Below are 24,425 nucleotides of genomic sequence, written 5' to 3'. Positions count from 1 at the left end.
TTTGGCACCTGAGGCAGAAAATCCTGCAAGCACTTCTTCCTTTCCCTGGCGGTAAAAATCCAACAATTTTAAATTGAATAACATTTTTTCTGCCCTTTCATTGCTCCCAAAACCAACTGCCCAAGACGGCTGCCTTTTCACCTTTAAAATGTGTGCGTAGTTTTGATCACAATTTTCTTAGTGTGTCCCCTAAGGATTTTGACAAAATCTTACAACATTATGCATATTTCTAAATGTTTTCAGAGCTCTAACATACTTTCTTCTTTCCAATATGGAATATGTGTGACTTTATTCTTTTCAGCCATGTGTAGCATTTTTTAAAAATATGAAGTGAGGACCCAGTAATTAGAAAGACTCGTTTTATTACGCCACTTGCAAATTAGTTCACATTTTGTGATTCTTCATGGTAGACCACACACACATGCCTTGGATTAAAATTAGAGCAAAGCCACATACTCACCAGAATTTTGTCACATAGTTGCACTTGACTAGACTGTTTCACAGCACAGTTTTTTGTTTTTTTGGAAAGAAAAAAAAACAAAAAAAACCCTGTGCTGTGAAACAGTCTAGTCAAGTGCAACATAGACATTGTCACATAGTCACATAGTTACAAATTTGATCAAGGTGGAAGCTGGAGCTTTTGGGACATGTGGACTTAAAAGGAGTAAGAAACAAGATTTGGGCTCCACTTTTAAATATGGAGGTCTGGCTGGAAGAAACATGGACCCCATTGGAACAGAGCTTCTCCGAGATTTGGTGTTTTATATAAAGGACTATCAAAAAAACCGGCAGAGAGGAATTGAAAGAGAATTAAGAGCCTTGGACGTGAGGTCTCCAGGCTGATAGCAGATAGACTGATGGACACTTGTTGGGGATCGAAACCGGGAAAGGGGGGGATGGGGTTTTGGGAATCCAAAGGGTGTTCAACTATATTTTGGTGTTTTTTTATTTTGTTTTTGTTATTAGTATAAAAATTGGGGAATTCGTGGAAGGGAATTTGGGTCGACTTTAGAAAAGGGTTTTAAGAATGAGCACTGACGTATAAATATTGATGTTTATAAGTTAAAATTGGTTAACTAAAATGAATTAAATAAAATAAGGTTAAAAAATTGGGGACAAGAACTTGTTGAACTAACAATTTGAACTGCAATACAAGAAGGGGAGGTGTGGGGAAGTCAGGGAAATATGTTACTGAAAATAAGGATTGCAAACTCTATGTGTTTTTAACTTTCTTGTTTTTCTTCTTTTTTTGATCTTTTTAATGTATTGTGGAAAATTTCAATAAATATCTTTAAAATATGTGTGTGTGTGTGTGTACACACACACACACACACACACACACACACATATATCCCATATATATATGGGAGGATTCATTGAGCATCCCCACTTGTATTCTGAAGTAGCATAGCTCAGCAGTAGCTGCATGTTGTGATTCTGCTGATTGTGTAGCTAAGCTAAAGACAAGAATTGAAGTTAATTGGCGTCCTTACATTCAGAGGAGAACTTTTGATCCAATAGAGATGTCAACTAACAGCAGAGAAGAGTAGCTTGCTTTTACTGATGCCCCCTTCTATCTGTAGCATACACACTGTTCTGTCCCAAATCTCTGGAGCTGCTTTCCAGTGTGTGTTAGTTTAGTTTGAACAATCGTTTGAGGAGGAACTAGGATCATTGCAACATGGTTTGATCCTGTCCTTGCTTGAACAAACCGTAGTTTATACTAACCAGAGCTCTCTGGATTTTTGAAAGATTTTGAAAGATTGTAAGGTGAGGAAAGAGTGGGGTTTTTTTTTGGGGGGGGGAATGAAATTAATCTATTAGTAGAAAGGTACAGTGATACCTCGGGTTACGAACGCTGCGGGTTGCACATTTTTGGGTTGCAGACCGTGCCAAACCCGGAAGTACCGGAACGGGTTACTTCCAGCTTTCGGAGCTCGCACAGGCGCAGAAGTGCAAAATAATGTCACATGCATGCACAGAAGCACTGAATTGCATCACGCGCAGGCACAGACGCTGTGCTTCAGGCTGCGAATGCTGTGGGATGTGAACGTGCCTCCCGCATGGATCACGTTTGCAACCCGAGGTATGACTGTACAATAGCAAAGGCAGATAATCATACATTTGTTCTGAGTGGCTTTTTACTGTAGCTCTATACCTAGCACATGATTGCTTAGCTGATATTTTTACTGAAGATGACTAACATAATGCTTTCTAGATAGCAGGTGGATCTGCACCCCAGTGGATGACATGTAGAGATCTGCCACCTGCTTAGGCTGCTTCCTCTTGCCCACATTAACTTGACATTAATCTGCTCTGAGCCTTCAGACAACAGGAAAATATGTGCAATCTTAAGTGCAGCTTAATATTTTATCAGCAGCTGTGGTTGATCTTAACTGTGGTTTAGGGGAACAAGCCAACTTCAAACTGTGGCTGATCCTGGCTTGTTTTCCTAAACCATCGTTAAGATTAACCATAGTTTCAGGTTTGGACATAATGATAAATCATAACATATTGAAAACAGAAGGGAATGCTCTGATCTCCTTGGGTTTGCACTGGAGAAGGAGGAGAAGCACATCAGCCCAAAGTTTCTGCATTCAATACTAACCATAGTTTTGTGTTATGCTCTAAGCAGATTGCTAAGACCCAGTGGCTGAGAAGCAACAGTGGGAATGAGCTTTGGCCTTTGGAGGAAGCATGATGTTAGATGAGATAGACATCTGCTCTGAAGTAGCAGTTAAAAGTGCACATCGCTGCCAGCTGCTTTAATTTTTTGGTGGTATAATTAAATTTATGCCCCAGCCCTATGGCCAGGTATGCCCTCTGGATGGCTCACAACAATAAAACCAGCACAATATTAAGCAAGAACCCAACACTTGATTATAGTTAACGTTAATATAAGACAGCTACAACAAGGCACAATTAGCTATAAGTGGATGAGAAATCTGCACAATTTTGGGCACAAGTGAATTAGTTTTGCCTTGACTTGTCTCCACCACTAAACTGATGACTCAGCTCGAGCTATATGAGATCAATGCCTTCAGTTTAATTCAATAAATATTAAAACCTGTACAACAATGGGTTGTTTTTCTTTGCCTTTTAGACTGGGGCTCGTTCTCTGTGCTAAACTCTTCTGTTTATTATTTTGTGAAAGTCAAATTAAGTGTTCACTATCAGCTGTTTTTATACCCAGAGTGCTGGAGTTCTTTGATCCTAAAGCTTAAGAGACTTAAGGGTGGACAGGATAAATAAATTCAGTTAGGCCAGAACAAGTCATAAGAGTCTGGGCAAAACTGTGTGTGTATATGTGCAAGGCATGCCTGCATTGGAACAGAAGGGGTGTTGAAAGGCCTTTTGGGTGAACAGGCTGTGACTTTTACCTCACTCATTACCATCAACTGGGCAACACACTAACTCTGACTGTAGCTGTTGGGACCGTGACTTTTTAGCCATACAGTGGTACCTCGAGTTACATATGCTTCAGGTTACATACGCTTCAGGCTACAGACTCTGCTAACCCAGAAATAGTACCTCGGGTTAAGAACTTTGCTTCAGGATGAAAACAGAAATCGTCCGGCGGCGCAGCAGCAGCAGCAGGAGACCCCATTAGCTAAAGTGGTGCTTCAGGTTAAGAACAGTTTCAGGTTAAGAACGGACCTCCGGAACAAATTAAGTACGTAACCAGAGGTACCACTGTACCTGCCATGGGGAGATGAGCAGCATCCATACTCTTTCCAGCAGTGAGGTAATAAATGTGGTGTGTTTCCTCTCAGTAACAGTATGTATAAAAAGGCATGCTTCTTAATTTCCTTCCCTTTGTATGTACACTGATGCAATTTTAAATGAATGTCTCTGTATCTTTTTATCTAGTACTGCTGAACCAGAGATGTGAAAAGTTCTCCTAGGTGACTTAAATACCCCAAATACTTTTCAAGACCACGTTGATAATTTATCATGGCATGCCAAGGATCAGTTTTTTTAGAACTGATAATGTAGACAAATCCCACTGTGGAAATGTATCATGCAGGCTCCTCCTTTTTGGCAACTGGTGACACGACATCCAGAAAATAATTAATCATACGATGAAATCGTGTGAACTGTTTTTGACAGCCAGGAAGTCTATGTGGCAAAACCTAATTGTGATTTTTTTCATCTAACGTAGCTTAGGGAGGATGTTCTCAGGACGCAATGTTAGTTTATTTGATTAATCAAATGCATATTATGAGCTCTCATTTCAGTGGGTTAAATTTTCAGACAGTATTACTGACAGTGTCTCTAGGAGGGTCTAATATGAACCACAGTTGCATAGTGGCTAGAGTGTTGGACTAGGACATGGGAGACTAGGATTCAAATTCAGCCATGAAACTTGTGAAGTGACCTTGACCCTCTCTTACTCGAACAGTTTCTCAGCCTAATCTACCTAACCAAGTTGTTGTGAGGATTCAGTACACAGCATATAGCACAGCAGTACTTTCTCCTTGCTTATATTATAACAGACAGCATCCTATTCTTAAAATCACTCTGTTTTCTAAGCTGAAAAGCAGCCAGTCCTTTGAACAGTGGAATAGCTCTGGTGCACCACCCCCAAAAGCACCAGCTGCAATTGTAGTTCTATCCATGAATGCATATATATAAAGGTAAAGGGAGCCCTGACCATTAGGTCCAGTCGCGAACAACTCTGGGGTTGCCGCGCTCATCTCACTTTACTGGCTGAGGGAGCTGGCGTACAGCTTCCGGGTCATGTGGCCAGCATGACTTAGCCGCTTCTGGCAAACCAGAGCAGCACACGGAAACACGATTTACCTTCCCACTGGAGCGGTACCTTTTATCTACTTGCACTGTGTGCTTTCAAACTGCTAGGTTGGCAGGAGCAGGGACCGAGCAATGGGAGCTCACCCCGTTGCGGGGATTCGAATTGCCCACCTTCTGATCGGCAAGCCCTAGGCTCTGTGGTTTAACCCACAGCGCCACCCACGTCCCTATGCATATATACACATATCCTTTAATTGTGGTATACAAATGATTTCATGTACGTACACCATCTCCTTGGACCTTGACATACCTGTTCAAAACTGATGGAATTTAATGTGACTAAGACTATGGGCAGTGCTTAGACCAGTGTTCCCCAACCTTGGGCCTCCAGCTGTTTTTGGACTATAACTCCCATCATCCCTAGCTAGCAAGACCAGTGGTCAGGGATGATGGGAATTGTAGTTCAAAAACAGCTGGAGGCCCAAGGTTGGGAAACACTGGCTTAGACTGCTCTACCAATACTAAATGAAATGGTGTTGGAGAGTGGCCTTTTTAACAGGCGGGGGAGGCCTATAGAAGGCCTGTTTGTTCGTTTTTATAAATAATTTTTACAAAGTTTTCATTTTAACATCTCAAAGTAAACATTTACATAATACCATGTATTCAATGACTTCCCTTCTTCACCTTCACTGGTTCATTTTGTTTATCTATTATTCCTGCATATTTTACTACGTCCATTTTTGACGGTTCTCCAGTTTTACATCATTCAATTATTAATTAAACTGTTGAATTTATCTTAATGCTAGCGTTTTCAGATATGTACAGCTATTTTCCATATAGTCAGCGAAAATGTTCCATTCCTCTTTAAATAAATATTCTTCTTGCTCTCTTAGTCTATTCGTTAAACCTTCTAGTTCCACATATTTTATCATCTTAAGTTGCCAATCCTCCTTACCCGGGACCTCTCTCACTTTTCATTTTTGGGCTAACAAAATGCGAGCAGCTGTTGTTGCGTACATAAATAAGTTTCTCTGACACCTGGGGACTTCTGTCTGCACCATTCCTAACAAAAATGCCTCCGGACTTTTTGGGAAGGCTGTTTTAAACATTTTTTTCCATCTCATTATAAATCATTTCCCAGTATTCTTTAACCTTTTTGCATGCCCACCACATGTGGAAAAAGTTCCCTCTGTTTCTTTACATTTCCAACACAGATCCGATTCTGCTTTATACATCTTAGCCAATCTACTTGGAGTTAGGTACCATCTATGAATCATTTTCATATTATTCTCTTTCAGTGTATAGCATGCAATAAATTTCAAATCATTCTTCCAAAGTTGCAGGTCAATGTTATGCCTTATTTCCGTTATCCGGTGTGTCATTGAAGCTTTGACCAACTCATCCTTTGTTTCCCATTCTGTTGGAGTCCTGTTTGGAGTAGGCAAACTCCAGTAACACTAGAAACTCCCAACCCCAAAGAATCAGTTATCGTTGCAGATGGCTTGCCTTTCTCCTTCTGCCAAAACACACACACAGGCCATTTTCCCCCTTTACCTTGGTTAGAGGCAAAAGGTCAATCCCAGTCCTCACAAACCAATCCATTTGAGGTTTGAAGGGTCTGTTGAGGGTCTGTTGATGCACAACTGCAGATGGGACAAGATTATTCCCTGCCTCCAGCAATGATCAGCAAAGGCCCATCAGAGCCAGCTGCATACCAACCCCTGCTGCCTGTTGCACAGCTCCTGTTTTCTCATCTCTTCTCCCCACACCTAACAAAGGACCATTCATGCAACATATCACCCCTACTTCTTCACAGCTCGCACACTCTCCCCACCCCAGCTCCTCCCTTAGGAAATAATAAACCTAAGATTCCCATTCAAATGATTACTTAATCCATATTATTTTCTAAGTATTGTTTTGCTCTCACCTATTGCTTTATATTTCTGTGTTTTGCTTCAAAGTTCAGAATATCCATAGGAAAATAATGATACGCTTTGAATGAAGCACTGTACATTGGTAAACAGATTGATTTGTTTCCATTGCAGTTTTGATGCTGTAGTCTTTATTATTGTTTATGCCTTACTCCCTGACCCACTGGGGTTGCTAATGTGCAAATTCGAACGTTGATTAGATTGCCAATTAAAAGGAACACAAGCACCATGTCGTACACATATAATAAAACTTGTAATTTTATGTCTTGTCTGCTGATGAAGATAAAAGATGAGGTACCATGTTGTCAAAGAAAAACAAAACAAAACACCCAAGCAAACCTGAACCAGGAAAAGAACAAAATACAGCCTTGGTTTAAATACACCTATACTGTATTTGCTGAAACAAAATATCTCATAGATCCAGTTACAGGAGTCCTAACCATCATAACTGTCTTCCTGTGGGTTAGTGGGTCTTACTGTTAACGAGAAGCTTGGTGGTTTGAGCTCACCCAGGGATGGCTGTGGACAGGATTCCTGCATTGTAGGACTAGATGGTCTACTGATTCTATGTACTTTGTAGCACCCATACACACAGCTATCGCTAGCAGCAATAGATTACAATTCACAGGGGAGTCAGTGAAGGTCAGAACACTGTATCAAAGTACCACTTCACTTCACAAGTATGGCTTCATTAAATCCATGCGCCAGCCAATCTAATCCAGAATGCAAGCAAAGCCAGCAAGAGAAGGGCCCCACAAGATCATATCTCTGGCATCTGCATTCCCGAGACATTTTGCAGAGCATTTGGTTTTATTTAGATGCTGTTTAGTTTTCTGCTGCTTTTGGTGTTTTCAGTAGCATGGAATTTCTGAATGCTCCAAACCCTGTATTCTTTGGGGAGCAGGCAAGACTGCCAGGAAGGAAAGCCATTGATTACTGATCAGCAGCTGTTGATGTGCATCCTTTTCTCCAGTCAAGCTCTTGGTCACCAAGCTCTGGCAGAACATGCTTCCAGCTTGCTTATAAAGACGCTCTTATGAAATATCTTAGCCACATCTCTTTTCCTTGAGGCTATATGTTTGCTATACTAATGGGAGGGGAGGAAGGGAATGACATCAGTGATGCATGAATGGGAGATTGTTCATGTACCAGGTTACATCATCTTTTGATGTGCAGCATAGGTCAGCAGTGCTGAAAGGCAGGTAACCCAAACCCTAGAGGCAGCCGTGGCAAAGGTACCTAGATGATATGACAGCATAAACTAATGCTGATAAGATTCTAAAGTTGGGATGTGTGGGTAGATACACTGTGCAAGTATTCTAAATACAAGACTATAGTAACAATAGTACAGTGGTACCTCGGGTTACATACGCTTCAGGTTACATATGCTTCAGGTTACAGACTCTGCTAACCCAGAAATATTACCTCGGTTTAAGAACTTTGCTTCAGGATGAGAACAGAAATCGCACAGCAGCAGCAGGAGGCCCCATTAGCTAAAGTGGTCTTCAGGTTAAGAACAGTTTTAGGTTCAGGACCTCCAAAATGTTCTTAACCGGAGGTACCACTGTAAATGGTTTCTGCAAAAAGCTGACCTGTTTCTATTTTTCCTCATATATCTTAAGCAGAATTGAGGACGACTTGTAAGGCAACTTATAGTTGGCTGAGTGTTATTTCAGAGTAGATTTGCTTCTGCACTAGCCCTTTTCCTCTGGAATTGACAATTCCCCCCTCATTTAGTTATCATAGAGATTCTGCACAATGTTGTGGTTTAATGCAGGGCAATGGTCTCCAGATGTTGTGCTGTTGGACTGCATCTTCCATCATTCCTAGTCATGCAGCCAACCATTGCATTTCGATCTTCTCCATATTATTGTCTTGTCTTGAGCAGCGCTGGTTTCAAACATTTAATATCTCATTAAAGGTGCTCTTTAAAAAAAATAAAATTGCAACCTCATTCGAAATGTAAATGCTGGCAGTGAAATCAGCCTTTTGGGTAAAGATACGGTAATTTCTGGTACAAATGTGGATTGTTTATTTATTTAGGAGAATTATATCCTCTCCTTTGATTGAATGATACACAAAGTGGCTTTCAGTAGATTGGAACAGGATATATACATGCATACGCACAAACTCAAAGCCACACAGTCCAGTAACCCTTAGCTTCCTTCCTAGTGTTTTGTGCCAGAATTAATTAGATCACAAACTTGGAGATAATGTTCTCATTTCCCTTCCCTTCCTCTTTTTTCTTCTCCTTTTCCTTTCCTGTGTTTGACAACTTTTTTTAAAAGAGGTGAAAAGAAAACCTTATTAAACAAACAAACAAACAACCAACGGCAGTGCCAAAGTTGGAAATAAGACTTGGTCTTGTATTCTGACTTGGGTATATATTAAATTATTTGGCTGTCGCAGTAACAAATGTAATCGGCTAATTAGAAATACAAGTAGCTAATACTCTGAGTTATTTTTACAGAATCTGTGAAGATTAAAAGCTGAGTAGGAAGGGCAGAAATCATTTTGTTGAACTTATGTTTCCCATGAAGACTTTTGATAAAAAAAAGTTCAACGGAAAATGGGGAGGAGATGCTTGGGTGCACTTGCAAGATTGCCTGGCCTGCTAATCCTTCATATTTGGCTGGCTCCAGATTTTATTTTTTTCCAGAGTATCGAACACATGTTCTGGTACTGTTCAAAGGCCTGTGAGAGTTGGGAGTTGATCGAAAGCTTTCAGTTCCACTGAAGTGGGTGGCCAAAGTGCAGGCGTTCAACAGCTGCACCGAGCCCACAGATCTTTGTCATTTATGAATTATTTTGCATGCCGTCTGGAACCAAAATGGTGCCATAGTTTTTAATAGAGGCAGTTGTTTAGGTACATAGCCCAAGAAGCACATTTTCTGCGTGTTATAAAATGATCAGCTCTTCAAAGGCTATTTTTTCTCTCCTTTCCTTTTTTCTTTTTTTTGCTTCAGTGCCTTCCAGCTAGAATTCAGATGCAGATGTCTAAACTTTTAAGTGTTTTATTTGAATTGTTTTTCCTAAGTTGCTACTTTATGCACTTTTGGATGAATGTAGTGAAAAATGTGCTGAGCAGGAGAATTCGTTCACTGGCAAGAAACCTCCTTCCATATTGAGCTGCCTGTGCTTTCATATCAGCCCATGGGGCCTCCTCATATTCACTACGTGGGATAAGGTACATAGTGGGTGGGAGACCAGGAAAGGGCTTTTTTCAGTGGTGTCTCCTTCATTGGGAGACTGAGCCTTATTTGTTTACAGCTTTAGGGGACTGGTGAAGACTTTTTCGAAGAATGTTTGGAGGAGGTTGCTGTTCTGGTTGTTGCTGTTGGTGCTACTAGTAACTTTTATTTGGTTGTTGTGTGTTTCTAAGAAATTGTGTTTTTGTGGCTTAGTTGTTGGAACAAATTGGCTCCCAAACACCTGGGAGTGAGTGTTCCAGTTTGCAAACATTTTTTGGAAGTCAAATGTCCAATGCAGCTTCCGATTGAGTACAGGAAGCTCCTGCAGCCAATCGGAAGCCGCGCCTTGGTTTTCGAACAGTTTCAGAGTTCAATGGACTCCTGGAATGGATTAAGATCGAGAACCAAGGTACCACTGTACTTTTATGTACTAATTTTGTTATAAAACAGCCTTTGCAAAGGATGGTGTGTAAATATTCTAAAGTAAGATAAAAACTGCTAATAGACCATCCACTGTATTTTGTACCTGAAGCTCCCAAGGAGTCTTGCAAGGGCCTCCATATTTACAAAGCATCACAGAAGTCCAAGCAGGTCATACTTGTACAGGATGTATTGCACAGGGTGGTGTGCAGCAGAGGTTGTGAACCTTTCTAGGCTCAAGCAAGAAAAACTGTTGTAGGCAGCGCACACACACTGCAACTGAGCACACACTGAAACCCACCCCATTGACTACTGCAGGATGCTTCTTTTAAGCCTAATTTCAGTGGAGGGAGAAAACCCTGTGAGTTACAGGAACCATATTGGTGACTTTTGCTGTGCAGAATGTTCAGTAATCAAAGCATGATGCATTATAGTAATTCAAGCAGGAGCTAACCCAAATACAGTCATACCTCGAGATGAATGTGCTTCAGGTTGAGCGCGTTTGAGTTGCGCTCTGTGGCAACCCAGAAGTAATGGAGCGCGTTACTTCCGGGTTTCACCACTCGCACATGCGCAGACGCTCAAAAAGACATCACACGCATGCGCGGCGACGACGAAATGCCACCCGCTCACGCGCAGATGCGCTGTCGCTTCTTGCGTTCCATTCAGGATGCAAACAGGGCTCCGGAACGGATCCCATTCGCATCCCGAGGTACCACTGTAGGCCAGTGGTCAAGTTTCATTGAAGAAGTGATGTAGCTGTTGCACTAGCCAGAGATTGTGAAAAGGGTCAAGGCCCCTATAATCCATTTAGACTTCCAGAGACAGATCTGGCATCGCCCCCAAACTGCAGTCCTAATCCTTAGTGCAATGCCGTTCAGCCAAGGCTGAACACAACCTCCAAAGTCAGAAAAACCACCTAGTAATAGTACCTCTTCTTGTGTAGATTAAGCTTAAGCTTATTGGACCTCATTCAGCCCATTCATGCCTCCGGACACTGCCCTCAGCTGCAGCATTCCCTGATTCTGATGAAAAAGAGAAACAGTGCTGGATGTTCTACATATTTATGATATATCACCCAACTTCTCCAGATGACTGTCGCCGGGGGTTTCATGTACATATTTCATAGCATGGGGGACAAGATGTAGCCCTGCTGCACACCATGCCATAGCTACCAAGAGCCACCATTGGCACTGCCTTCTCAAGACTGCCATCGAAATGAGAACTGGACAGCTGGGAGTCAGTTGCCATCCCAGATAGTCCACCAGAACTATCTAGTATTGAAAGCCACTGAAAGTTTGAGGAGAATTAGCAAGCTCAGATTCCAGGATAGGTTATGCATCAGAGTGATCAAGCCTGTTCCATGCCAAAGCTAAATTTAAATGGTTCCACCCAATAATTTCCCAGCAGCCACTGCCATGAGCATCTTACCTGAGAAGGTGAAATTTGTGGTGAGCATTTGTTACATTTCTTTGGGTTTACTGAATATTTATTTTAGGGCATCAATGATTTCCTGCAAGGAAGCATTGCATTTTGTGTTTAAAATAAAATAAAATAAAATAAAATAAAATAAAATAAAATAAAATAAAATAAAATAAAATAAAATAAAATAAATAAATAAATAAATAAATAAATAATCTTCTGCATCCAGTTGGTCAGTCCTCTCCTGATAGATGCTTTATATAAGCCAGGAATGGCAAGGGTCAAGCAAATATAGATGGAAAGCTGAACTCCTTCAAATACCTTTTCAGTGTCCTTAGGCCTCAACTACTGGAATACATCACAAAAATAAATTAAAAATCTGGCTATATGGTGCTCTTGTTGTAGCTGCTGGTTGTACTGTAGACAAGATGGCACCCCAGGATTAAGAGTGTGTCACATTTGTCAGCCTCTGATAATTCAGTGTATATGTTAGAATAAATGCAGAACAAAATAAAACAAAACTAATGGAACACCCTCATGGCCAATTAGCATGCTAATGCATTTCATGTTGCAGGGATTCCAGGATCTGGGGTGGTGGGGTGGGAAACCTCATGGTACATTCACAGCTGTTAAAATAGGAGAGCTGGTGGTCAGTAGCCACAGAGTTTCCATACAGAGGTGGAATACAGATGGAATCATACACTCACCATAAAGCAAATTATTTCAATGTTGACATAGGCAATATGTTGTTAAAAGCGAATGGCTGTCATCTGTTAGAACCTGCAAGGAACAGCAGAGGGTAATAAATTGCCGAAGAGGCAGCTCTCAGGTGGCCTGCCATACCTCTCTTCCTTAGCACGAAGGAGAAGAAATTAACTGCAAGCTCTTATACGTTGTCTTAAGATGCATATTCAGTGTGTGCCACAGTGGCCCTTTGTGGTATATAATGGAATATCTGCTGTGGCTACATAGTTAGAGTAATAGGTTTCCATTGTTGCAGGCAGAGTAAAGGTTCTGTGGAATTACAGCACATCCATTGAAGCAATTTCTGTCTTAACAATAGCCTTCCTCCGTCTTACGATTCAACATCAGCAGCAATGTGGAATACTAACAAAGCGCACTTCAGTATAACAGTGGAGTGGCTAACCCTTGTAAATATTCCTTGAGGAGAATTTTGTACGCTGCATCTCGTGGGACCCCCATGAGGTTTGAAGGATGGAGGGCAGATGTTTGCCTCGCCAACTAGCATGTCAGGGAGAAGGTAAGCTAGGATTTTCTCCTCCAGACAGGTGTGTTTTGTATCTGCAGGGAGATACATACAATCTCCCATTTACAGGCTGAAATGGTATAGCCCAGCAAGAGGGGCTCGTGTGATTCTTCTGATTGTGTGCTTCAGTTCTTAAACATACATGACTTTGCGGCAGAGTACATTGCATTTGCTAGGAGAATATTGCCCTAAATGGGGTTTCTGCGCTAACTGGTCCCAGATCTTGCCCAATAAATTTTGCTGTTTTTGGTGGAGCACAAGATGGTGACCCCCATTCAAAGTATGGAAGCTGACTGGACTGTTAGGTAAATCTTGATTCAATGTTGGTGATGGGATCGTGCTCTCCATCATGAGTCCGAGGCAAAAGCATAGTTTTGGTGTGCAAAGAGATGCCATGAAGCACCACACAGCTCTGTTCTCCAAAGGAAGGGAAAGACCAGGGGACCTTAGGAGGAACAGCCAGGGGCTGCTGCCATTCTGCCTAAGCATCTGTTGCCTGAGATACGGACTTAACGTTGTCCAATGGTAGGGCTGGCTCTGACAGATATGTAACTCATTTCATTCTTCAGTGTGTGGATTGCTGCTGTCATTTTCTGAGTCTCTGCACTCATACTCTGTTTTCCTGATGGCACGAAGTTGCGATGTGGAAGTGTGGTTTCATAATGTAATGATGCATCTTGTGGGAAGTAGTTCTACACATTATAGCAGGAATGGGATCACATTTCTGTAAGAGGATGCAACTTTTACCTTGTGTATAAGTAAAAGTGGAAAAGAGTGAGTATTGCAGGAATATTCAAACAGGAAAATAGTGGTTTTGCACTGAACCCAGTGCTGCTATTTGCTCTGGTCAATCAAAGATTACTTGCAAAGATTTCCCTCATTTTCAGAGTTGTTCTCTCTCCCCCCCCCCTTGGCTGTTCTGAATGTTTAGGCTGTCTCTTCAGTCAGTGAGCCCAAGATAGCATCACCAGCACCACCAGCACAAGGTCCTATGCTGTAGATGATGGAGACCTAAAGGAAGTAGCTTATGCAATCTGAAACCAAAATGAAATTGATGAGAAATAGAACATAAAATATGTGCAGGTAAGCAATTTATTCACTGTTGTTTTATATGATGTATATTTCTATTTGTTAAGAATATGTATTATTCCGGCAAGCACTATTATGCTATGTTTCTTGAGAATGATTTAATTCCTAAATCCACTGTGTGACATTGGACAAGTTTCTGTCTCTCAGCATCAGTTACCCCATCTGTTAACTGGAATGCTAAAAAGTTTTCATATTGTAGGTTTTGAGTAGAGTGGGCCTGTTTGGGAGGAGAACCACTACATTACAATATAAGGATTTTAGCTGTGCAATCCCATAGATTTACTCCAATGGGGGAAGGACTAGCGCATGTGCTTTTCATGCAAAATGTTCTAGGTGAAATCCCTGGCCCTGCAGGTAGGATTGGAAAAGACCCCTACCTAAATCTCTGGAGAGCTTCTGCCAGTCAAGAGTTAACAGTCCTGCAGTAGATGGACTTAATAGTCTGACTTAAAAAGCAACTTCCTAGGTACTCAGAAATGCATCCCATTGAATTCAATAAACGAATACAAATTATCAGCCTAAATAACTTTGCATAGTATTTGTTAACAACACAAAACAGCTCAGTGGTTTGCAATGTAGACCCTATGTTATTAATTTATTTACTTTCTTAAAAACCTATATCGCACCCTTCTAGTGAGTTTGCATCAGTTAATAAAATTCAGCAATTAAAAACAATACAATCAAATAACGTTAATAATAACGGTATGAAATATGAATTGCTTCTGCACAGACATCTGAAACTAGGCATGCTGTCTTAATGTGTGACAAACTTGTCTTAGGTAAGAAGGAATGTTCTCGAGGTTCCAATGTATGTTTCCATGATAGATTTGCTCCTGCGACATCACACAGGCAATTTAAAATGCCGCCTTCTAATCAGCTCTATTAGCTATTCCCTCTGAAGTGTGAGTCCCTTGCAAGTCTGTCAGAGCTCAGGTCTCTGTGAGCTCTCATGGCTCATCTTTGACTTATTAAGAACTTATTATTGCTCTGGGTTCCTCATTCCACTAAAACAGGTGTGCTGGTGTGCTGAGATTTGATGGGCCAAGATTTGCCACTGACTGCGGGTTTTAGATCCTGACATTTGGTAACCTGAATGCAAGCTGACTGAGAAATTAGTTTAGGTGCTTTTATTAAAATGCACATGTTTTAAAAAGGCACGTAAAGTCAGAGCTTTTAGGTTAGAAAATGGATAACATAATAAAAGGCTTGTGTGATCAAAGATGACCGAGACACATTTTGTGTTATGTTGGTCAAAAACAAGGTCAAAATAATGAGTCACTCTCCAATAATTTATATAACAGTTTACAAAAGTGCATCCTGCTTCACATTCATGAGAGCATTAATTTTTTCATTAACCTAGCTGTGCCAATTGCTTCCTATCAGCTCTCATAGAGTGAGTAGCAACTGCTGCGGGATGATTAGCCAAATGGCAGGCTGCCTCCTATTTGCCTCACTTCCCTTCAAACCGCTCCCATTGTAACCACTGTACTTGCTTCCCATCAGCTGCTGCTGTGGCGACTCTGCTGTTGTCTTTAGTCTGAGGAATGGTGTGTTGCCCTTTTACCAGCTATATGTGGTCAGAGGGCAACTCACCTGGAGACTGAGCAAGGGTAGCCTGGGTTTCCCTGCATTTCTGATCTTTTTCTCTGCTGCAGCTCAGCACAATAAGAGAAAGGGTAGATTGGAAAGCTTTGGGGCTTGGGAAGAGTAGGTTGACTCATACTCTTTCCCCTGCTCTCCTGATCTTGTGTGTGCTCTGGAGAGCGTGTGAAATGCTTGCCCAATCTGGGGCCATACACATCAGTTGTATGGTTCCCAGGGAGAGATTTCAAGATGCAGTACAGTGGGTACCTCAGGTTACATACGCTTCAGGTTACAGACGCTTCAGGTTACAGACTCCACTAACCCAGAAATAGTACCTCAGGTTAAGAACTTTGCTTCAGGATGAGAACAGAAATTGTGCTCTGGCGGTGCGGCGGCAGCAGGAGGCCCCATTAGCTAAAGTGGTTCTTCAGGGTAAGAACAGTTTCAGGTTAAGAACAGACCTCCGGAACGAATTAAGTTCTTAACCCGAGGTACCACTGTACAGCCCATGTACATCTTATGTGATGTGGTCCTTTGGCTCATCAAATTTACTTGCATTCCTGTTTTCTGGACCAGAAGGGGTAGAAATGTGACCTAGAAATTCTTAAAACATTTTTTCTTTCTTTCCCTTGGAAATTCAGCAAGCCTTAAAGCTTTCTGTTGCATCTGCTGGCTCCAGAATTCCAATAGTAGGCCAGAGCTATACTGAAAGTGGTATCTAATAGAGGCTTATTATATTCTATGAACAGACACGAGGCGGAGGATCTTGCTTCCTTGCCAGTGGAGCAGCATGTGTTGTATTATTGTGGAACCATCACCTGTAGCCCCTCGTTCTCCCTGTCCGCCAAATATTTCATTCGGAAACATGGCCTACTTCTAGTTTATATGTTTGAAATGACATTGCAGGATTCTGCGGTGGATAAAGGTGCTGCAGTGTTTCTGAGCAGATAGTAAAGCAGGTTGCCCTGGTACCATTAACAATCTCTCCTAAACTACTATGGTTTGCTTATTTTCGAGATGACTTCCTTCAAAGCAGCTGCGTGCATTAGCCAGTTTTACCTGCTATGCAAGATGTTTAGACTCTTCTGTGGTCCTCAAATCCCTTCTATGTTCATGCATGATTGGGGGTGGGGTGGGGGGAGAACTATTCAACTATTTCCCCCTTCCTTACTTTACCTAAGGAAAAACGCTGTGTGTGTATGTTGGAGGATGTTGAAATATGTCTGTGTATGCAAAACCAAAATGTTTAGAAAATATCTGAGAAGGGGATTCCTTTTTGCTATCCAGTGGATCTTACAGCATGTGGCCAGATAATATCATGCTTATACAGCCCAGTTCTCCTCTTTTATTAACAGTCTTCAGCGAGATGCACAGAGTAGCTCTAGTCATGTGGAACTGTTTAGAAATGCAAGCAGTGACAATAGGAAATGTCAAGCTGTAATGGAATAAGTGCAGTAGAATTACAGGCAGCAAATGTTCATTAATAAATTAGAACCATGTTTTCTTTTTCTTCTAATTGCATTGGTCTCTGGCGGACAAGTGATTGTATTTTTCAAGTAACTTTTATCATTTACCTTTCATTTGTCTGGAGGCGTGAAGCACAAACCTATACCAAAACCCCTTCTTTTAAGAATGTGTTGCACATTTAATACTATTCCTGCTCAAATGTAGTTGGTTGGAATGGCTCCAGGAAATGATAGCAGACGTTAGACGCTTGTATAGCTATTTAAGGTGTGAAGTCTGGGAACATCAGTGAAAAATGAGAAGTAGTTGTAGGAAATCATGACTGCAAGTAAACACCACAACACATGCATCTTGAATATTAAAGTCTGCATGCACTCTGCAACAACCTTTGATACAGTATTGTGTTAGGAAGACTTAAGTCAGCATGGACAAATCTGTCCGTTTGGTTTCTCTCACCTTCTAATTCTTTCCAATTTTAAGTTTGCCACATTTGTGTATTGGTTTGCTTTTTTAAAAAAGTCCTTATGGAAATTCATCAGCAGTATAAATTCCAAATTCTCTTAATAGACACCTGTTTGGATGCATTTTTTTTTTTGGGGGGGGGCAAATATACATAATTTGGCCACTTTTCACTTTAATATAATACATTTTGGTATGTTAAAAAAGGTAAAGGTACCCCTGCCCGTACGGGCCAGTCTTGCCAGACTCTAGGGTTGTGCACTCATCTCACTCAAGAGGCCGGGAGCCAGCGCTGTCCGCAGACACTTCCGGGTCACGTGGCCAGCGTGACAAAGCTGCATCTGGCGAGCCAGCGCAGCACACGGAACGCCATTTACCTTCCCGCTGGTAAGCGGTCCCTATTTATCTACTTGCACCTGGGGGTGCTTTCGAACTGCTAGGTTGGCAGGCGCTGGGACCGAACGACGGGAGCGCACCCCGCCGCGGGGATTCGAACCGCCGACCATGCGATTGGCAAGTCCTAGGCGCTGAGGTTTAACCCACAGCGCCACCCGCGTCCGTTTTGGTATGTTACCTCCCCACTATATATGCATTTTGATGCATACCTTCCCTAGTACACATACATATTTTTTGGCTGGAGAACAAATCACAAAATTTGATGAAGCACAAATTTTGAAAGGTAGCTGTGTTTCAGTTTGCATATAGTTTCAGAATATGCCAGTTAGGTAGCTTCATATTAAAATTCAAACTAAGCAGAACTCCTTCCCCAGCGCTTAAGACACTTCTACACATTACAGTTGCTATATGAAACATCAGAGTTTTCTGAAAGTATGGACCTCATATGTGAATCTTTCAAGACCTTTGTATCTGGATCTGGGCACTCAGAGAATATTGGCAGTGTTTCCCACAACAATTGTAATGTGTAAAGCTGCCCCTACTTACCGTACATTCTGCATAAGTGTAAAGTTCTGTGGCGTAAGCTTTCCTAATAAAATTAGCTTGAACTTTGCAGAGGGTTTTCCTAGCACCACATAGAATGTTTGGCAACAGATGAGCCACCCTCCTTGTTAAATCTGCTTGTTTTTATTCAAAAGGAGTGTAAGCCCAGTTCTCTCTGTGGTAATATCTTTCGATTTTAACACTCTGCTGAGCTGCTGAAAAGGAACGGGCCACCCAGTTCTTCGAAGGAGCAGCTGTAGCCCTTCGACAGACCTCTCTATGGCCGGAGTGAAGCAGCACACGCTCTCATTTGTCTGCATAAAACATGGGTGGCCAAATATCTCTTGTTTTCTGGAGGTGGCAGCTATTGTCCCCCGCTCCAGCTTTGCAATCTGAAATGGTTTTGTTTGGCTTCCCGTTTCTGATGATTCAAATACATTTGGATAACAACAAGGATTTGCAAAGCAGCACACAGGATAGTGACCTCTTACACAACCCCCTCTTTTCTGAGGCTGTTGTTATGGCTTGCATTGTCCCAACAGGGTCTGAAAGAGCTGATCGCTGGATGCTTTCCTTCTTGTTCTTTGGCAAAGAATCACCATTTCATACCATTTATTTATTGATGGAGCACAGTGGCCTGCTCCAGGGGTGTGTGTGTGTGTGTGTGTGTGTGTGTGTGTGTGTGTGTGTGAGAGAGAGAGAGAGAGAGAGAGAGAGAGAGAGAGAATTAACACATGGTATATGTGTTCTTAGACATATTGCACTTTGCTTGAAGGAAACACGCTTTTGAAGAGTTTTAAAGAGAAACTTTTTTTGTTTTAAGGGAGCTTTGCAGGTACCAGGTGTTGCCTCTGCATGTAAAGATCCAGAAACGAGTTCTGCAATCTTTCATTTCACACAGCATCATGTTACCCATTCCCCTCCTCCATATCAATATCAATATCCAATGCCAATATCCACATGCCTTCCTAAATGTGTACAGATCGATTGGCTTATTGTACTTCCTAATTGACAGGAATGTGATGCAGGTTCACACCCTGGAGATTCCTCTGTAACCATTGCTACTTCTGGATACCCAGAGGCTGAAAGCAGATATCGCTGGTTCGCTAGCAGTACCCATACCTTAGTAATGCCCAGAATGCATTGCTGTAATGCACTCTGTGGTGGTACTGCCTTTTGACAAGTACTTGGAAACCTTAGATGGTTCAGAAGGCAGCTGCCCAAGAACTACTTGGAGCTTGCAGAATTCAGAAATAACTTCAATATTAGCCCAATATCATTGGCTGCCAGTTGGCTTCCATGTTTAATTCATGGTTACATCATGTTGCACAATCCCATCGGCATTCCAGGAAGTGCTGCTAGGTTCTGAAGTCTTTTTGCATGAAGAGCCTTGCACTTTGCACAATTGTGACTGCACAGGGGGTGTTTAAAAATGTTTACAGGACAAAAAACAAAAAACAAAAGATTCCTTGGCCACTCGTTCCATTGGGAAGGTAAGCACAGCCCCCCACCCCACCCCACAGAACGTCACATAAATTATTCCACTACAGTGGTACCTCGGGTTACATATGCTTCAGGTTACAGACGCTTCAGGTTACAGACTCCGCTAACCCAGAAATAGTACCTTGGGTTAAGAACATTGCTTCAGGATGAGAACAGAAATCGTGCTCTGGTGGTGCAGCAGCAGCAGGAGGCCCCATTAGCTAAAGTGGTGCTTCAGGTAAAGAACTGTTTCAGGTTAAGAACGGACCTTCAGAACGAATTAAGTACTTAACCCGAGGTACCACTGTACCTGCAAAAGAGTCAGGAATGAGCCACCTCTTGTGGGGAGGGACAAAGTGTTTCACAAAATAGTGGACTAGGCTCAGTGCAGCATTAATACACACCTGCTTGAACACTCAAATCAACTACTGAAGCCCTGTTCCATGTCGTCCTGTTTTTTGAGGTGTAATGGCAGGCAACACAGGCCAGTTTGGGAATGGCACCATGGCTATGGAATTCTCTCCGGGTATGTGTAGATTTTGTTTAATTTAGCAGGATTTATATAGTGCTTGATCAAAAGCAGTTAATATGAAACATACATTCACCTTGATTGCCTTCTGGAGACTACTGCAAACTTATTTATATTAGATGGACTGGGTATCTCATTTGCTGTTGCCCAAAGTGCTGTGTTGTTCATGGTGTGTTGCATTTCCCATTGTTTTTATCATTCTTTTTAGGTGTCTTGGTGGCTTTTCCAACAGGAAGGAGGAATACAAATTATTTTACTAGCAAAATAATTAAAATGAGATCTCTGTGCTGTTTGTTGGCATGATTAGTTGTCATCATAGGCCATATTCTCTATTCCTAGTGGCCAGCTTTCTCTTTCTCTCATGAAACCCTCCTTATAAGTCTGAAGGGTGTTGAGAGATTGTTATCTCAGGCTAACTGAATATGTAAACATTTCTTCCCAGGTGCAACTGCAGTGACTTGTAGAGGTGAGGTTATGAGGAAGCATTTGATTGACTGGTCAGTTTGTATTTCTGCGTTTATGCTCCTGTTTTCCTTTGCCGCTGTATTTCATGTGGACATATTGATAGTGTCAATATTTAGAAGGACCCGAGAAATCTTTGGAACATAATCAATAAGGTGCAAAGCAGATGCATCCACAGACCTTGAAATTGCTGCGTTGTGCTGAGGTGTAAGAGAACCAGATTATTGCAGGTTTGAAATGTGTGTTTACCTTGCCAAAATTATGCTTTGCTGATAATGTTCAACTTTCTGCCTTGAATGTTTGTTGTTGAAGGTACAGGTGTTTTGATATTTTGCAAACTTTTAGGCGCATCAGCATATTTTACACATTAGTTCGTTTGTGTTCAGTGCAATATGTGAAACATGCAGGAGAAAATATAAGGCCGTTGGTCACTCATGGATTCGTTGATTATTTAATGGAGGATTTATGCTCTGAGAACACAAGAAGAGTCTGTTGAATCAGGACAGTGGCATGTCTAGTCCAGCATCCTGTTCTCACTATGGCCACCCAGATGCCTGTGAAATCTAAAGGCTGAATAAAGCTTTAGTCATCCATACAGTGTGTCACTATTTTCAAAATCACAAGAAATGTCTTGTGTGAAAGGGCAGAAGTATTACAAAACCTAGATATTTTGGTCTGAAAGGTTTAAAATGCCACGGGAATGGACTTCCGGGTTGGCGCCATCGCCGAATGGCGGACTCCCTCCGAGCTCCGGAGGGAGCCTGCTCGGCAGGGGCTGGGTCCTACCGCGCCGGCGACGCGGGGACCCTTAAAAACCACGGCCACGGAGGCCGTGGACATGGAGACTCGGCTGGCACCGTTAGCGCCCTCCCGACTCGTGAAGGAGCCTTTTTAAAGGCTACGGATCGGGTGCCGGGGAGAAGCGTGGTGCTTTGAGTCCTCCGCTATCCCTGCCGAGCGAAGCCGCATGCCATTCGGCGGAGAAGCGCTGACTTCTTCCATTGAGAATTCGGATTTTTAACAACAACCCGTGAGTAATTAGGAAATCGGGTTCAAAAGGAGAGAAAAATTTTTTTTTTCGGATTTGAGACGAGCGGGGGGGGGGGGATCCAAAAAGGAAGTCAGTCCCCCTCCCTACTGTAAACATTCTAAAACAAGGATTGGGAAACCGAGGCCCAAAAAGAACGGTATTCTTGATAAAAACTAAGAATTCCATGATGGGAAACTACAAGAACTGTGCTGGAGGAAGAATTGAGGGAGAAGGAAAATGTAACCCCCCCCCCTGGGAACCGGGGTGATTGAGGAGAGAGCCTGGTGAAAAGAGCCGGAGATTTTGACAGCTGTCAAAGTAGCTGTCAAAGTCGGAATTTTAAAGAGGACTTTATTACGAGGACCTTGCTGGTTAAATTTGCTACAATTTGTTACAACTTGCTAAGACTTGGATACAAAATGGCGAAAACACGGATAACAACTGGACTTTTGGACTAGAGAAAACAAAGTTACAACAATCCCCCTAGAGGAACTTCGGGACTTTACAAAGATGGTCGTAAGCGGAAAAAACCTTCGGAATTTTACAGAACTGGTTATCTTCTGGGAAAGCTGCAAAACTGAAACAGTATTTTGTCTACAGGGTGTTCAGACTAAAGGAGACAATAGAATTTTCTATTGAAGAAAGGAAGGGACTGAACGCAAGTTTTTGTTCCTGAATAACAATAACCCCTGCAGAGTTACTAAATTTCTGAATCAGAACGTTTTAGCAGCGGAACAAGAGGAAACTGGACTACAACTTGGAAAGAACAACGGGGGGAGCTTTATAGTTTTACAGTTTTAAGGACTAAAGACTAAGGAATTAACTTTAAAAATAATTCTAAAAAAGAAAAAACCTGCAAGGAGTTGGGGGGAAAATGTGATTGATGGATTTAAGATTTCCAGGCAGACAACATAGATTGGTGGACAGGGGGAAATTAAACTGGGGAAGGGGGGGGGGGAGAATTAGAATCCAAAGGCTCGTAACTATCTTTTGAATTGGTTTTCTTTTTTCTACTATATTTTTCATTCTTTATATTTCTATTCTGTGGGGTGTTTTTATTATAAAAAAGGGGAAATTGTGGAATGAAAATGGGGTGGGCCTTGGGGAGAGAACTTTTGTCTTTCTATCAAGGGTATTGATGAGGATTGTATAAATTTAAATTTGAATAATGGGGTAAATAAATTAAGCTTTAAATTAGAAGTGAGAGCTTGTGGAGACAACAATATGAAAGGGGAATATGGTAGGGGTGGGGGAGGGGGGGAGTCCCAGAAAGTGGATGTATGAAAATAAGGCTTTAAATGTACTTTTATCTTTACTTTCTGTTATTTGAAAACTTTAATAAATATTATTTAAAAAAAATATTAAAAAAAAAAGCCACGGGAATGCTCTTGTGTAAATATACCGTGGCTGTTGATGCAAGTGCAGTAACATAAGTTTTAAAGATGAGCAGGCAGCAAATATATTGAAATAAATGGCAGATTTAGGGATGGCCCATATTTTTAAAAATCAAATCTTGACCTTAAATTCTGTGTCTTGTGAGTGTGTAAACTGCAGTGACAAGTCTGTATGCAATTAAAAAGAAAGTTGGCAGCGAAAACATTATTTAGAATTATTTCTGTTGTGGGTAACATACATTTACAAGAGGCAGGCCCTGCCTATATATGCCACTTTGTGTTTAGACCATTAAGACAGTGTTTCCCAACCTTTTTTGGGCAAAGGCACACTTGTTTCATGAAAAAAATCTCGAGGCACACCACCATGCCAGATGGGGAAAGGTCACTTTTTACTTATGTAAAAAAAATAAAAAAAAATAGTAACAGCATAGAAGGTAATGGTTAGGCTAGCATCCCTCTTCCAAATAGGCTAGGTTTTTATTTGCAGGGACTGTTCTACATGGGAAAGCATTCAGCACTGTCATTCTCCCATCTGCCATCTGAATTGGTACTATTCTGGGTCAACTTACTCTGCTGCATGTGTAGATGAAAATGGCACCAAGTGTGGGGGAGGGGGCAGAACAGGTTTCAGATACAGGATATTAAGCATACACGTACTTCAGATTGAACTGGTTGCTTGCTTTGCAAGTTTTCATTTCCCAAATGACTGCCTTGGCAAGCGCAATACCTACCAGGCTCAACGCCGGTCTCGCGCTGCCGCTTCCCACGCTCTCAAGGACCCGGGAGGAGGAAGGCGTCAAGGGAATCCCGAAGGCGCGAAAACCTCGCGCATGCGCAGGCCTTCCGCCTGCGACAGCCCAGTAGGCCGGCCGAAGCGAGCGGCGATGGGATGTGGGAGGGAGCTCGCTCGCCGCCCCGCGTGTGCCTATGTGGGGCACGTTACAGCCCCATGACGTCAGCGCCACGCAGGCAGCCAGGCAGGCAGAGGGCGAGAGCCCCGCGCTGGGCGG

At 42.0% G+C, this 24,425-nt stretch overlaps 1 protein-coding gene across 31 annotated transcripts in view; it reads left to right on the top strand.

The window, feature by feature from the left end:
* LOC114601368 (uncharacterized) overlaps positions 1-24,425 on the top strand; it is a 347,155-nt gene that overhangs the window by 136,661 nt on the left and 186,069 nt on the right. For 21 of the 31 annotated variants that reach the window (XR_013393995.1, XR_013393991.1, XR_013393978.1 and 18 more), the window contains one exon: positions 13,915-14,066. The exons of the other annotated variants lie outside the window; for them this stretch is intronic. The gene's annotated coding sequence lies outside the window, so the exon portion shown is untranslated. The remainder of the gene's footprint in view (positions 1-13,914; positions 14,067-24,425) is intronic. 31 annotated transcript variants of the gene reach the window in all.

This window comes from Podarcis muralis, chromosome 8 (genome assembly GCF_964188315.1).
Source record: "Podarcis muralis chromosome 8, rPodMur119.hap1.1, whole genome shotgun sequence".
NCBI classification, from domain to species: Eukaryota; Metazoa; Chordata; class Lepidosauria; order Squamata; family Lacertidae; genus Podarcis; species Podarcis muralis.
This window is presented reverse-complemented; position numbering and strand designations above follow the sequence as displayed.